The sequence below is a fragment of the Ixodes scapularis genome, unplaced genomic scaffold (assembly GCF_016920785.2).
Source record: "Ixodes scapularis isolate PalLabHiFi unplaced genomic scaffold, ASM1692078v2 PGA_scaffold44__24_contigs__length_19508400, whole genome shotgun sequence".
NCBI classification, from domain to species: domain Eukaryota; kingdom Metazoa; phylum Arthropoda; class Arachnida; order Ixodida; family Ixodidae; genus Ixodes; species Ixodes scapularis.
This window is the reverse complement of record NW_024609873.1, coordinates 10,478,236-10,491,827: the sequence shown is the minus strand read 5'-3', so window position 1 is coordinate 10,491,827 and position 13,592 is coordinate 10,478,236.

Genomic DNA, 13,592 nt, shown 5'->3' with positions numbered 1-13,592 from the left:
GGATTTCGCACGGATTTCCGCACCGCTCACAAACCTCACGAAGGACGCCGAGAGGTTCGAATGGGCCGAGGAACAGCAGCAGGCATTCGACGAGCTGAAGCGACGACTCTAGACGCCTCCGGTTCTTGGACATTTCGATCAGGATGCGGACACCGAGATTCACACTGACGCAAGTAACGCAGGACTTGGCGCGGTACTAGTTCAAGTACAAGAAGGCACCGAACGAGTCATCGCCTACGCAAGTCGGACACTGTCCAAGCAGAGAGAAATTACTCCACGACTGAGAAAGAATGCCTTGCGGTCGTCTGGGCAATCACGAAGTTTCGTCCGTACTTGTACGGAAGCCCGTTCCGCGTAGTCACGGACCACCACTCGCTCTGCTGGCTTGCGAACCTGAAGGACCCGTCAGGACGCCTCGCTCGATGGAGCCTCCGGCTACAAGAGTTCAACATGACTGTGGTTTACAAGTCAGGACACAAGCACAGCGACGCTGACTGCCTGTCCAGGGCCCCTGTCGAAACACCTTCCGGCAGCAGCGACGCCGATGATGACGAGTGCTTTCTAGGGGCAGTGAACACCGATGACATGGCACGACGTCAACGAGACGATCCGGAGCTGCGAGCCTTAATCGAGCACCTGGAAGGGCGCGGCGGTACCGTACCCCGTGTTTTCTCACGAGCCGTGCCGACCTTCAAAATTCGGCAAGGTGTACTCTACAAAGAAAACTTCGGGAACAACAACTCGCCGTGGCTGCTGGTAATACCCACCGACCTTCGAGGGGAGATCTTTCAAGCATGTCACGACGACCCGACGTCCGGACACCTTGGATACAGCCGGACACTGGCCCGTATTCGTGAAAAGTATTACTGGCCCAAGCTCCCCAAGGCCGTCCACCTGTACACACGATCATGCCACGAGTGCCAGCGACGCAAGAAACCTCCGACGAGGCCGGCCGGACTCCTGCAGCCTATTTCCCCTCCAACTGCACCCTTCCAGCAGATCGGAATGGATCTACTTGGTCCTTTTCCGCCTTCGACGTCGAGGAACCGCTGGATCATCGTCGCCACAGATTATCTCACGCGGTACGCCGAAACGAAAGCTCTTCCTTCGGGGACTGCTGTGGAAGTTGCCAAGTTTTTCATTGAGTCCATCGTCCTCCGGCACGGCGCTCCAGAAGTTCTGATTATAGATCGCGGATCATCGTTCATGGCACAACTGACCCAAGAAATCCTCCGACTCAGTCACACCAGCCATCGTCGTACAACTGCGTACCACCCGCAGACCAACGGGCTGACGGAGCGACTCAACAAGACAATCGCCGATATGATCTCTATGTACATACGTTGACGTAGAGCACAAGACGTGGGACGAGGTGCTGCCCTACGTCACGTTCGCCTACAATACGGCGGTTCAAGAGACCACTGGATTCACCCCTTTCCAGCTGGTACATGGTCGGAAGGTAACGACCATGCTGGACGCCATGCTGCCCCATGAGCCATCTGACAACGAGAGCGACGACGCCCAGGCGGTTGCTCAACGCGCCGAAGAAGTTCGCCAGCTCGCCCGACTCCTGATTCAAGACCAGCAACGCGTCGACGCCGGCCGCTACAACCTTCGTCGCAGGGACGTCCACTTCCAGCCCGGAGATAGGGTGTGGGTATGGACGTCCATCCGTCGCCGCGGCCTCAGTGAGAAATTGCTGAAACGATACTTTGGACCCTACAAAGTGCTTCGTCGCCTCTGTGATCTTAACTACGAAGTCCTCCCCGACGGAACGCGCCCATCTGCAAGACGTCAGCCGCGACCCGAGGTGGTGCACGTCGTCCGGCTGAAGCCGTATTACGAACGATAGAACTTTCCACTCTCGTCGACGGGTGAACTGTAAACTGCGACTCGCGATCCTGCTGCCTTTTTGTTTTGGATTTGTTTTTGTTTGTTGTTTTTCGTTTTGTGCTGCATCGCGACGATGCACTTTTTAAAGGGGGGGATAATGCCGCGCGCAGGGTCACGGACTTGTAGAAAGTTCTCGTTCACTCTTGCTGCGGACATAACTATCGTCAATCCCTGTTTTTGTTGTTCTAGAAAGTGCTTGTTCATTCTCGCCCCGAGCGCGCTACGCTCGGACCTTCTCCGCCGAATCTTCGAGATACTGACTCACTCTAGATAAGAGGCCGCCCGCGACCTTGTCGAGTCAGTCTCGCCCCAGCGCTCGATTCTGCTGACACGCCGACTTCGACGCCCGCGACGCTCTGCTTTCTTCTGTTTCCTTCTTTATTTTTGGCACAAGTTCGCCACATTAAACGTTTATTTATTTCTGTTTATTTCTTGTTTATTGGTCACCACCCGTGACAATATTCTGCGAACCCCAGGTTGCCGGGTTATCCCACCAGGGTTCAGTTGAGAAAAATCTCAAATAACACAGCATTTCCCATCAACTGTGTCGAAGACCACTTTTGGACTAACGGACGAAATCCGCACTTCTTTTAGAAGTGTATCCTTCGTGCACAGCACTGAAGAAAAGCAGACTTGTACGGAGTTCAACTAGTCTACTCAATTTACTGTAGCTTAACTACTCTTCTTAGTAGTTTAGCAAGTTTCAATTAACTTTTCATTTCGTTAATTAGTAGTTTACTTTACTTACTTTTTCCGAGTACCTTTTACTGAAATTACATATTACTTTCGAACTTTTGTGGTTGTTTTTTCCTATTAACAAACATTCCTGCACAAAAAGAGGTAAGATGTTGGAAGATCAGCTGATAATGCCGCGCGCGCTGCTGGCGAAGTAGACGGCGCGGCCGTGGCCTAACTGTAAATAGCCGTCCTTTTACAATAAAAAAAAGCGCGGCCGTGGCCTGACGGTTATCGTGTTCGCCTCCCACGCGAGTAGGAAGTGTTCGATTCCTGGGAGCGAGGTATCTTTTATTTGTTCTTGCCATTTCGTGTTCTGGTAAATTCGAGAATTCTGTTTTTTCTTCGAGGTCCGAATGGTTCTCCGCGCCGAATCTTCTACTGCGATTGTTCCAGAATTCCGCACGCGCTCATAAAGGGCTCCGCGTGCCGACGCGGAGTCAGTCTCGCTCCAACGCTCGATCCCGCTGTTTCGCCGACATGAACGCTTGCGACGCTAATTTACTTATATTTTGTTTTGGGCGCAGATTCGCCCCATTAAACGTTCAGTTTCTTCAATTATTCTTCGCCTCATCATTTGTCGTCCGTGACATTTTGCTGGAGGTGCGGAATAATGCACTCTATCCCCGTGAAGCGTACCCCTCCGAACACATCCCTGCCAAGTGAGGTGCTCAGCCCCGAAATGCTACACTTCACCGAAGACGCCAAAGCCCGAGCAAGCCGTCGCATCCAAAGCCTGCCCCCGGGTGTGGTCAGCCGCCAGAACCATCGAAAAAAAGTCCAGTCGACCATGAACAGTCAGTCCTCGCAAACTCCGGTGGCCCCTTCATTCGTTTTCCCACCTGTCGCTCCACGTACACCAATCAATGGCGACGTCCATGGAGACGTGGAAGAAAGGCATCATCACTACGAACGCGCGGCACGGCACAACAGAATGGCGGCTGAACAGTGCCTGCAAACCTCTACTTTTCCTAAGAGAGAATTTTCTATATAGCCGAATTAGAGCGCAACTCGGAGGAGGAGGAAAGGAGGGCATGGAGGGGATGCCCCTGCTCCTCCTCCGTACCCTCTCGTCCTCCTCTCCTGCTCCTTTCCTATTTAGCGGGAAATTGTTCTCTAAATTTACAGCTAATTTTTCGAAAAAATTTTCTCGAATTTTTTTTTCTAAATTTACCGGTAAATTTAGCGGAAAAAATTCGGCGCTAAATTTAACGGAAAAAGTTCCCCGCTATGTTTTCCCCCAAAAAATAGTCCCCTACATTTTGCGAAAAAATTCCTGGCTAAATTGAGCAAAACAATTTACCCGCCAAATTTAGCGGCAAAAAATCCTCGCTAAATTTAGCAAAAAAGATTATCCACTAAATTTTGCGGAAATATTTCCCCGCTGATTCTAGTGAAAAATATTCCCAGCTTCATTTAGCTCTAAATTTAACATAAATTGACTCGCTAACTTTTGTGAAAACTTCACGCCAAATTTATTGGGTCATTTTTCCCGTAATGCAACGCGCGCTGAAGCCCGGTTGCAGCATTCCTATATGGCAACGCCCGCGCTTATGCCGACGCCGACGGTGGCGCCGTTCAAGCTGGTTTCGGGTGCCTAAGAGCTGCGCTCTAAACCAGCCCAGTAAGAATTGCTAAATATTCAAATTTGGCTTTTACACAAGCAATCTACAAAGATGATGTGGTTGCGCCATACAAGCAAACGTAAAAGTGCAGTGCTTCAAGAAAAATTGTTTTTAGGCATGAAGGCAATGGCTACATTTTTCGGGTGCCGTCTGGAACCTGCGAGCGAGTGAGAAACTAGCCGATGTGCGGTCTGTAAAAACGAGCCTATCAGAGCGCCGACATTGGCCAGTCGAAACTCGCGACTCCAGGAAAAAGGAAGGCAGCTCGCGGGAAAACACGGAACTGGCCGGAATAGGTCCTTTCGAGATTTCTGCTCCTCTCTTGTGGCATCCGTGATGGCATGATGTTGGTGGTTTGCGCGATAGAACAACTGTCCCGATGACTCTGTCGTAACTGTAGTATCAGCTTGCTACCCAGGGTGCTCTGAACGCAACCTATATAGCTGCGTGAACCAGACATTCCGCGTTTATTAACGTTGAGCAGTAACGTGGAAAGAGAACAGACACTCCTTTCATCGTTTCCTCGAAGAAAGTCTAGCCTCTGGATGCTGGCTCACGCCAACACATCGCCGCGGCTTCGACACGGGGAGGATAAAAGTCGGGGCAAACCATTTTGAGCCCAGTGCTTGCTTGTTGATGCCCCAGCGTTGTGCGCTTGAGAAGACAGGCGAGGCACGACCTGCTTTAGACCGCCATATTTGCTCGATAGAGGTGTCCCATACAGGTTGCTGAAGTCACGAATAGACTTATGGCTAAGGCCGTGTTCCAAAATTTACTCGATCTTACTCCAGGGTAAGGGTTTTGTACCATGGCGTTTCAAAACCTACCCACGTCCAGCTCTTTTCAATCTGTAATGTCACATGACACGACCCGCCGCAGTAACTCGGATCCCTTTGGGTAAGATTTGGAACACAGCCTAAATTACCCAAGCATCAAGGAGAATGCAGGGATTGGTGTTCCCCGCGCCCTACACGCGCATTCCTTCCGCGTATAAAAACATTCGAAGTAAACAACCAAAATAATTCGTTGACAAACGCGTGTGCAAGATGCAATTTGTTTTAGGTATTTGCTTCAGAAAAGTTACTATTCCTGAGGCCAGCACGTGCGCCGCGTGGAAGACCAATCCCAGCATTCTCTTTGATGTTTGGGTAATTTAGCAATACTGGGGTATTCACACGAGCGAGAAATCCGGGATTTCTCCCCGACACGCGCATCCCACGACGAAAACGTCAGGCTTTGCCATATGCAAAAGCCTCGCGTTTTCATCTCCTGATTCGCGCGTGCCAGGGAGAAATCCCAGGGATTTCTCCCTCGTGTGAATACCCCTTAAGTCTATTGCGTTTCCTGTTAAATGCTGCCCCTGCCTCAGTCTGCACGGCACATGTTTTAATGTTTTAATGTAGCTAGGCGAATGACACGTCAGGTACTCGTGTCTAACGGAAGAAGAAAAAAAGATATTTGCACAACATGTAAAAGGATATAGGTGAATAATCATTTCTCTAGCATCTGCTGGTTTTCTAAAAACATTTTTTTTTAAACCTAGAGTATCATATAATTTGCAATCGTGTTGCTTTCCACTACTCCGAGCTGGGCTGGGATTTGTGACCGAGACGTAAGCTTTTTTCTAAACTATAGAGTCCCTTACATCTAAAGAAACGCAGCGTGTGGTGAGTCCAGCGTCTTCTTTCCGCACCGCAGCCAATAAGATCGCGGCTCTAGATAAGGCTAGAGCCATTAGGTCTGTTCGATTCGACCAGGAAGTTCTGAACCAGTTCTGTCCGAGTTCAGAGGGGTGCAGGAGTCGTGCAGCGACGGTGCAGAACCAGTACAGCCGCCGCGCTAGGACTGGCGCTGTGATCTTCTTTCCGAGCGGAAACGCAGGGTGTCGTCTGCATCTGTTGGCTCTTGTTTCTCCACGCCACATTGTATGCTACATTTAATTAGTTGCGGTTTGATGAGACCATTCGTGTTTCTTTTAAAGTATTATAACCGAGTCTTTTTTGTGAATATTTTTTTTTTCGAGTGTACTAAAAACGTTTTCTCCGCGAAATGTGTTTCTGTCTGCATTTTTAACGGCCGTTCGGTTCCTGTCGTTTCCCCAAGCGTTCGTGTCCTTCACATTCATTTAGCAATAGTAGAGTCACTCCAAGTCTTTGGAGTTTCGCATTTCGACGATAGGTTCGCGGCATCAGGATGATTTTCCGTCGGGAGTCAGTGGTGGCGGTCACCTCGAAGTCGAAGGCCTGACGATAACGTTTTGGCCACAACAGTTATCGACCGTAACTTTGGCGTCAAGCTGAAGCGTTTATTCTGATTCTCAAGAAAGACCTGCGTGGAACTACCAAGCCAATTCCGATTCCCGGCGTTTTTCTCATGCCCGTTAGTGGGCGTCCACAGATACCAGCGGACAAAGCATGCAGTATTATGCTCAGCTACGGGGCATGCGAGGGCCAATGTACTAAATCTTAGACATCTGCAATGTATCGGAGTCGTCAGTATGCATTCAAGAGCAACTGAAGTCTGGGACGATCAAGAGTGCAATACCTTTACCGTGTCTGTAAGGAAGAATATCAACACTTTGGATCCCCACATAGCATCAAAAAGAAACAATTTACGTGAGCCAACATTTCAACACTTACCACCGGGAGCCAAACCTACACGAGCAGGTGCCTAAGACGCTTTCAGAATATCATAATCAATCATATTCCTACCCTCGGTTATAATCTCAATTCCGCGTTCACTGCGGGTACGTTATTATCATAAATGAGAGGAAACGCAACCTCCGTATCGGCGTTATTCTTACACATCGCAGACTTTTGAGCAAGAGCTGCGAAAAAATGGCACCGCGAGCAGTGACGGACGAGGAGTGTCGTCTGTTATCGCCGTCTGCTCTTGTCGTCTGCTTCTGCACTGACGCTGAACTAACTCCGGAGCCGGTGCAAGATTTTGAGGAACTGGGTCTGAACTCGTTCAGAACTGGGATGAATCGAACGCGCCAGTGCAGCGGCCGTACAACTTCAGGTTGAATCGAATGCACCAGTTCCTGCACTGCTGAACTAGTTCAGCCAGTTCAGGCGAATTGAACAGACCTATTGTCTCCTTATCTTCAACACAGTTTGTTGTCTATTCGGAGAGCAAGTCGTCTGCTTCTTGCGGTTGCGGTGAGGTCAGAACGACTCCGAGTTTGGATTGGCTTTGATTAGAAAGATAGTCGGTATATCTTTACGCTAGATGCCTCAAGGTTTACACACTATCGTTTTTTCAATCAGCAAATAAGTGCTTGGCGTTTTGACAACATCGAAACAGCTGTGAACGAAGCAGACGAACTTGCGGTCTGCATTGCCGTTGGAGTGGTTCAATTAGAAAGGTATTAATAAACACACAAAAAAAAACGAACAGCTCAGCGGAAGTCGATTTTCGATTTTGCATTCATGATTGTTTTACGGCACCTCGAATTCAAAGGGTGAAAAACACATTTTTATTTAGCTTCCACTTTCAAGCATTCTAAAAATTAAATTAAAAGCTAAATGCAATCTGTAGTAGCGCGTTGAAGTGTAAAATGGATCTGAGAATCTTTATCTGCTAATAACAATCCTCGTCGCATTGCCGCTAGTAAATGAATTAAGGTATTTTAACCCTTCGGCGAAATCAAAAATTCCACTTTTAAAGACATTTTTTTTAGGCTCTATGCGTTGCCGCATTCCCGTGATAATGCTCGCTACACTCCACGTGGGAGTGATCACTGAGTCCACGCAGCACTGTATCACTCCGCCGCAGACAAGTCGCAGCGGGGTGTATTTTCTATGGGCTGTCGTTTACTGCATCCCTCTACTGGCAGAGCGTGCTCTTTGGTGTGTATTATATCTCACAAACAACTGCAGTACTGACAAATGTACAGCCGCAAGCACATGACCTTTCAAAGTGTATTTTATGCGCGAAATCTCGTACAAACAAAAACATTCGGCAGATTTATAACATTTGTAGTGCAGGTCACAGGCGCGTGAGCCTGTGCCCTGCCCTGTGAATAATACAATTTTTTTTTTCCGCTTTAAGTGGGGGCGAGGTCGAAGCTGCAAGTAAAGGATGTTGCTAAAATTTTGCTCAAAGAAAGAAAAAGAAAACGCTCCATTTTTTTTCAACAAAGTTGTTTATTTATTTTTCTTTATTCCAAAACTAGACCTACCGGCGCGTGGTCAAAGCCCCAACAAGATGTTCATACTACGTGTAAGGATGCACGCTGGAAGCAGCCTCAAGAATTCTAAGTTCTTTGCTTCCTGGGCTCCGAACGGGCACCGGAGTATCAACAGTAAGCAACTATTAACTGCATATCTTTTGCAGATTGCTGTTATGGGCTCATCCCACTAGTAAGAACGTCGTCCATTGTTGATGCCGTAGTTGTTGTTGTTGGCGTTGTAGCGGGTCCGTCATCGATAATGCCAAATCTTTGAAAAAGATCACCCGCGAAAGCGGGACTCGAACCCGGGTCCACTGCGTTCGAACTACACAGCTACGCCACAGCGTTAACAACCCGCTTTACTCTTAGGGTCTTTGTGGTACCAAATACCGACGGCACGCCCTCTCTAAAAAAAGAAAAAAAAATACCGACAACGAAATGCTGTCGTAGTAGTGTGAATGGCGAATGACGCGCTTTCTCGCACTCCGAAACAAAAAAAAGACACAAAAGCGTTTGGAACCAGATGGTCAGACGACTATTTTGTTTCGAATACTTTCGTTCACGTAGTCCACGGTGCATGAACGCGACGCCGATGTCCAACGACTTCGCTGCGACGTGTCGCAGCTATCACCGGATCTGTATTGCTGATTAACAGAGGAGAGTCCATTTGTCTTTTCTGGAATCAAAAATTAGTCGCTGTGCACCGCATAGGTGTCCAGATTTCTGCCTAAGGCAAAAATAATAGGCAGTAAGTGGGCAATGGAAAAAGGGGAAGGCCATTTTGTCCCCACTTCACACAGATCAGATGCTCACAATGTAAAATATGAATTCCCTTGTATGTCAGCTAGTGCGTGCAACTAAAGAGACAGCAGTTGATGTCTGCTTCGTTTGATAGTTTTACTCACCCAACAAAAGATCACACCAACAGGGGTGGGGAGATCCTCGGTGAATATGAGACTAAACAGGGGTTATTGACGCACGTTTTATAAATGTGGCAATGATTTAACTATACCAGTATTGGCTAGAACAAATGACTTCTCGTGAGTTATAAACATGAACATTGAAAACCGTGTGAGATTTTGTTTACCTCACGGTGATATAAAGAGAGACAGTCGCAAGATAAATAAAATCAAATATACAATAGTAATTAACCCAAACACGTCCACGCATTTATGTTTTACTTAGTTAATTCAAATTTATTATTATTTAATTCACATTTGTTCCAAATAATATTTAAATTTGTTCTATTATTATTCTATATATTACCAATTTTCTAGAAAAATGAAGTCTGTTGTTATTGATCATATTTTACACATGAAAAAGGGATTGTGTAATGTTCCGAGTCCTTTAGAGCACCTTTAGAGCGCTCGACACTAGAGCGCATGACCAGTTCAGCGCGCGTACCGAAAGCGCATGACCAGTTGAGCGCACGACACGAGAGCGCACGACCAGTTGAGCGCGAGACACGAGAGCGCATGACCAGTTGAGCGCGCGACACGAGAGCGCACGACCAGCTGAGCGCGCGACACGAAAGCGCATGACCAGTTGAGCGCGCGACACGAGAGCGCATGACCAGTTGAGCGCGCGACACGAGAGCGCACGACCAGTTGAGCGCGCGACACGACAGCGCACCACCAGTTGAGCGCGAGACAGGAGAGCGCATGACCAGTTGAGCGCGCGACACGAGAGCGCACGACACGAGAGCGCATGACCAGTTGAGCGCGCGACACGAGAGCGCATGACCAGTTGAGCGCGCGACACGAGAGCGCTCGACCAGTTGAGCGCACGACACGAGAGCGCATGACCAGTTGAGCGCGCGACACGAGAGCGCACGACCAGTTGAGCGCGCGACACGACAGCGCACGACCAGTTGAGTGCGAGACACGAGAGCGCATCACCAGTTGAGCGCGCGACACGAGAGCGCACGACCAGTTGAGCGCACGACACGAGAGCGCATGACCAGTTGAGCGCGCGACACGAGAGCGCACGACCAGTTGAGCGCGCGACACGAGAGCGCACGACCAGTTGAGCGCGAGACACGAGAGCGCATGACCAGTTGAGCGCACGACACGAGAGCGCGTGACCAGTTGAGCGCGCGACACGAGAGCGCACGACCAGTTGAGCGCAGGACACGAGAGCGCATGACCAGTTGAGCGCGCGACACGGCAGCGCACGACCAGTTGAGTGCGAGACACGAGAGCGCATGACCAGTTGAGCGCGCGACACGAGAGCGCACGACCAGTTGAGCGCACGACACGAGAGCGCATGACCAGTTGAGCGCGCGACACGAGAGCGCACGACCAGTTGAGCGCGCGACACGAGAGCGCACGACCAGTTGAGCGCGAGACACGAGAGCGCATGACCAGTTGAGCGCACGACACGAGAGTGCGTGACCAGTTGAGCGCGCGACACGAGAGCGCAAGACCAGTTGAGCGCAGGACACGAGAGCGCATGACCAGTTGAGCGCGCGACACGAGAGCGCACGACCAGTTGAGCGCGAGACACGAGAGCGCATGACCAGTTGAGCGCGCGACACGAGAGCGCACGACCAGTTGAGCGCACGACACGAGAGCGCATGACCAGTTGAGCGCGCGACACGAGAGCGCACGACCAGTTGAGCGCGCGACACGAGAGCGCACGACCAGTTGAGCGCGCGACACGAGAGCGCACGACCAGTTGAGCGCGAGACACGAGAGCACACGACCAGTTGAGCGCGCGACACGAGAGCGCACGACCAGTTGAGCGCGCGACACGAAAGCGCATGACCAGTTGAGTGCGCGACACGAGAGCGCATGACCAGTTGAGCGAACACCGCAAAATGTGTGATGTACCCGCGGCTCCATAGACAGAACAAAATTGTGCAACTATTCGGATCGGAGTATTGGTAATTTTTGATTGATTGAATATGCCTTTAAGAAAAAAACAAAAATAAAACGGGTAGGACTCTTTCTAACCAATTGTTTACTGACATCGGCGAGAAAAGGGGGCATCGGAGTGGGCTGGGGCATAGGTACCGGGAAAGTTTGCAGTTGAGTGGCGCAGCGAGTAAAGATTTTTTCATAGTGCTTGCGGTGCGCCTCTCGGATATACTATAAATAGTTAACTTTTTGCTATACTTGGTCTCTTCTTGACAGGCATTTGGGCTCCGATCTATTTGGTGGCTATCTAGACGTCCCTCGCATAAGTCTAAATAGTATTCTGACGTCCATGTCCGTAGTAAAAAGTGCTCACCACTAAAAAAGTATCAGTAAAAAACTAATCGAAGGGAAGCTCCGCGCAATTTTATCGGATGCAGATTTTTGCGGTTTTCTGACGGATACCGGAAAACCTCCCCTGCAAATCTCTAATATGCAAAATCAAAGAACTAATGAAGCCAGGTCAGCTGCAATGTCTGTTTCTGCGAAAACGCACGCTATAGATATTCTTTTTTTTATGCTCTCAGTTTTTGTAATGTTTTTTGGTTTGTCACACGCAAACGTTTCGTCGACTCATTTCGCAATGTCATTGCTGAATTCCACGGTAACAAAGCCCCGCCAATTTTACATGAAACACGCGATGCCCGAACAAGTGGTCGGTCCGGTCGGGCCACTCGCGCTGGACTGGTTGTGCGCTCTCGTGACGGGCGCTCTAAGGAGACGCGAGCTAATGTCGCCGCGCTCTCGAGTCGCGCGCTCTAACGTCACTGCGCTCTCGAGTCGCGCGCTCTAACGTCGCGGCGCTCTAGTGTCGCGCGCTCTAACGCCGTGGCGCTCTACTGTCGCCCGCTCTAACGTCGTGGAGCTCTAGTGTGGCGCGCTCTCACGCCGCGGCGCTCTAGTGTGGCGCGCTGTAACGTCGTGGCGCACTACTGTCGGCGCTCTACTGTCGGCGCTCTAAGGTCGTGCGCTCTAGTGTTGTTACAGCCCTTGAAAACAGCGTGAGTAAAGAGGTTAATTGTAAATGTAATTATGCTGTAGATAGTCAGTTGAATTAAGGACTTAATATGACGAACGTAAATTGTACCATACCTCTAGTTGGAACAGGAGCAGATTGATTTTTGTACTTAGTTAAAACTCAATCTTTGGTATAATACATCAACAATTCTAAACATGAGTCAGGCAGGCTCCAACGGTTTGCTATTCCTTTTCTTGAAAGCTTCCAGCCAAACTTCTTTTTACCGTTTTCTGGAAAATGCGCCAATGTTGACATTGCCTGTGCAGAGTGTTTTATACAAAATGTGAGCAGTCTCTCGACTGCAGCAAAAGTGCAAAGCAACAAAAGGAAGCCTTCAATATTGAATTGAAGCGTTCGAACTTGAACACATTCTGGAAGTCGCCCGCTTGTTCCACCCTTGTTACACGGGCACACTTAACTGCAGTTACGGTAAGCCACAGTTAGCACACAATACTTGCGGACAACATTCTGCAACTATGCAGTCAAAGCTGTGGGCGAACGTGCGCTTGATCATCTTAAGGCCCCATCAAAGCCGTGCAAGCGCGCTTTTCTTTTTTTTTCTTTTTTTAATAGTTTTCCGAGAGCATAGTGCGGTAACTATGGTGCGGCGTAACAGCAATTAAAGATGAGTTAACCGCGGCTAAGCTTGCCCATGTAACGGTGACATTAGATTGTTTTCTGTTAATTTCAAATGCACAAGGCAGTGGCTTCATAAAACAAGTGAGACATTTACGCAAGACAAAACAATTGTAGTAGGCGATGCAAGATCAAGCTGACGTATGTCTCGGTTGTCTCTGTCAGACTCTGTCTCTGTCCGTGCGAGTCTTAATTTCCGTGAATGTGGGGGAACTCATAATTTTCTCGTTTTCTTTTCTTTCCTTTGTTTCAGCATTGCATGCAAATGGACGCCAAGTGTCTGAGGAACAAAGCGGTCGGTAAAGAGACAGCTTAACGCTCGGGCTCCCTCAAAGGAGCGTCACTTTCTGTTCATGCTCAGTCTGATTGATAGTTGCTTGCGTGATATTTTTTTTCGATTTCAATAACAATATACATGCACATGGAAACTCAAATGACACACAGACGATTAACAAATATATATAAATATTTTTCTGGGGAGCTTTGATTTAAGTCCTCTATTAAAACTGGAGGAATCAAACTGGATCGTGATTTATATTATTTTTATTTTCTAACCTCAAGAGAAGCGTGTGTGTGCTGGACGATGACTGGTTAAC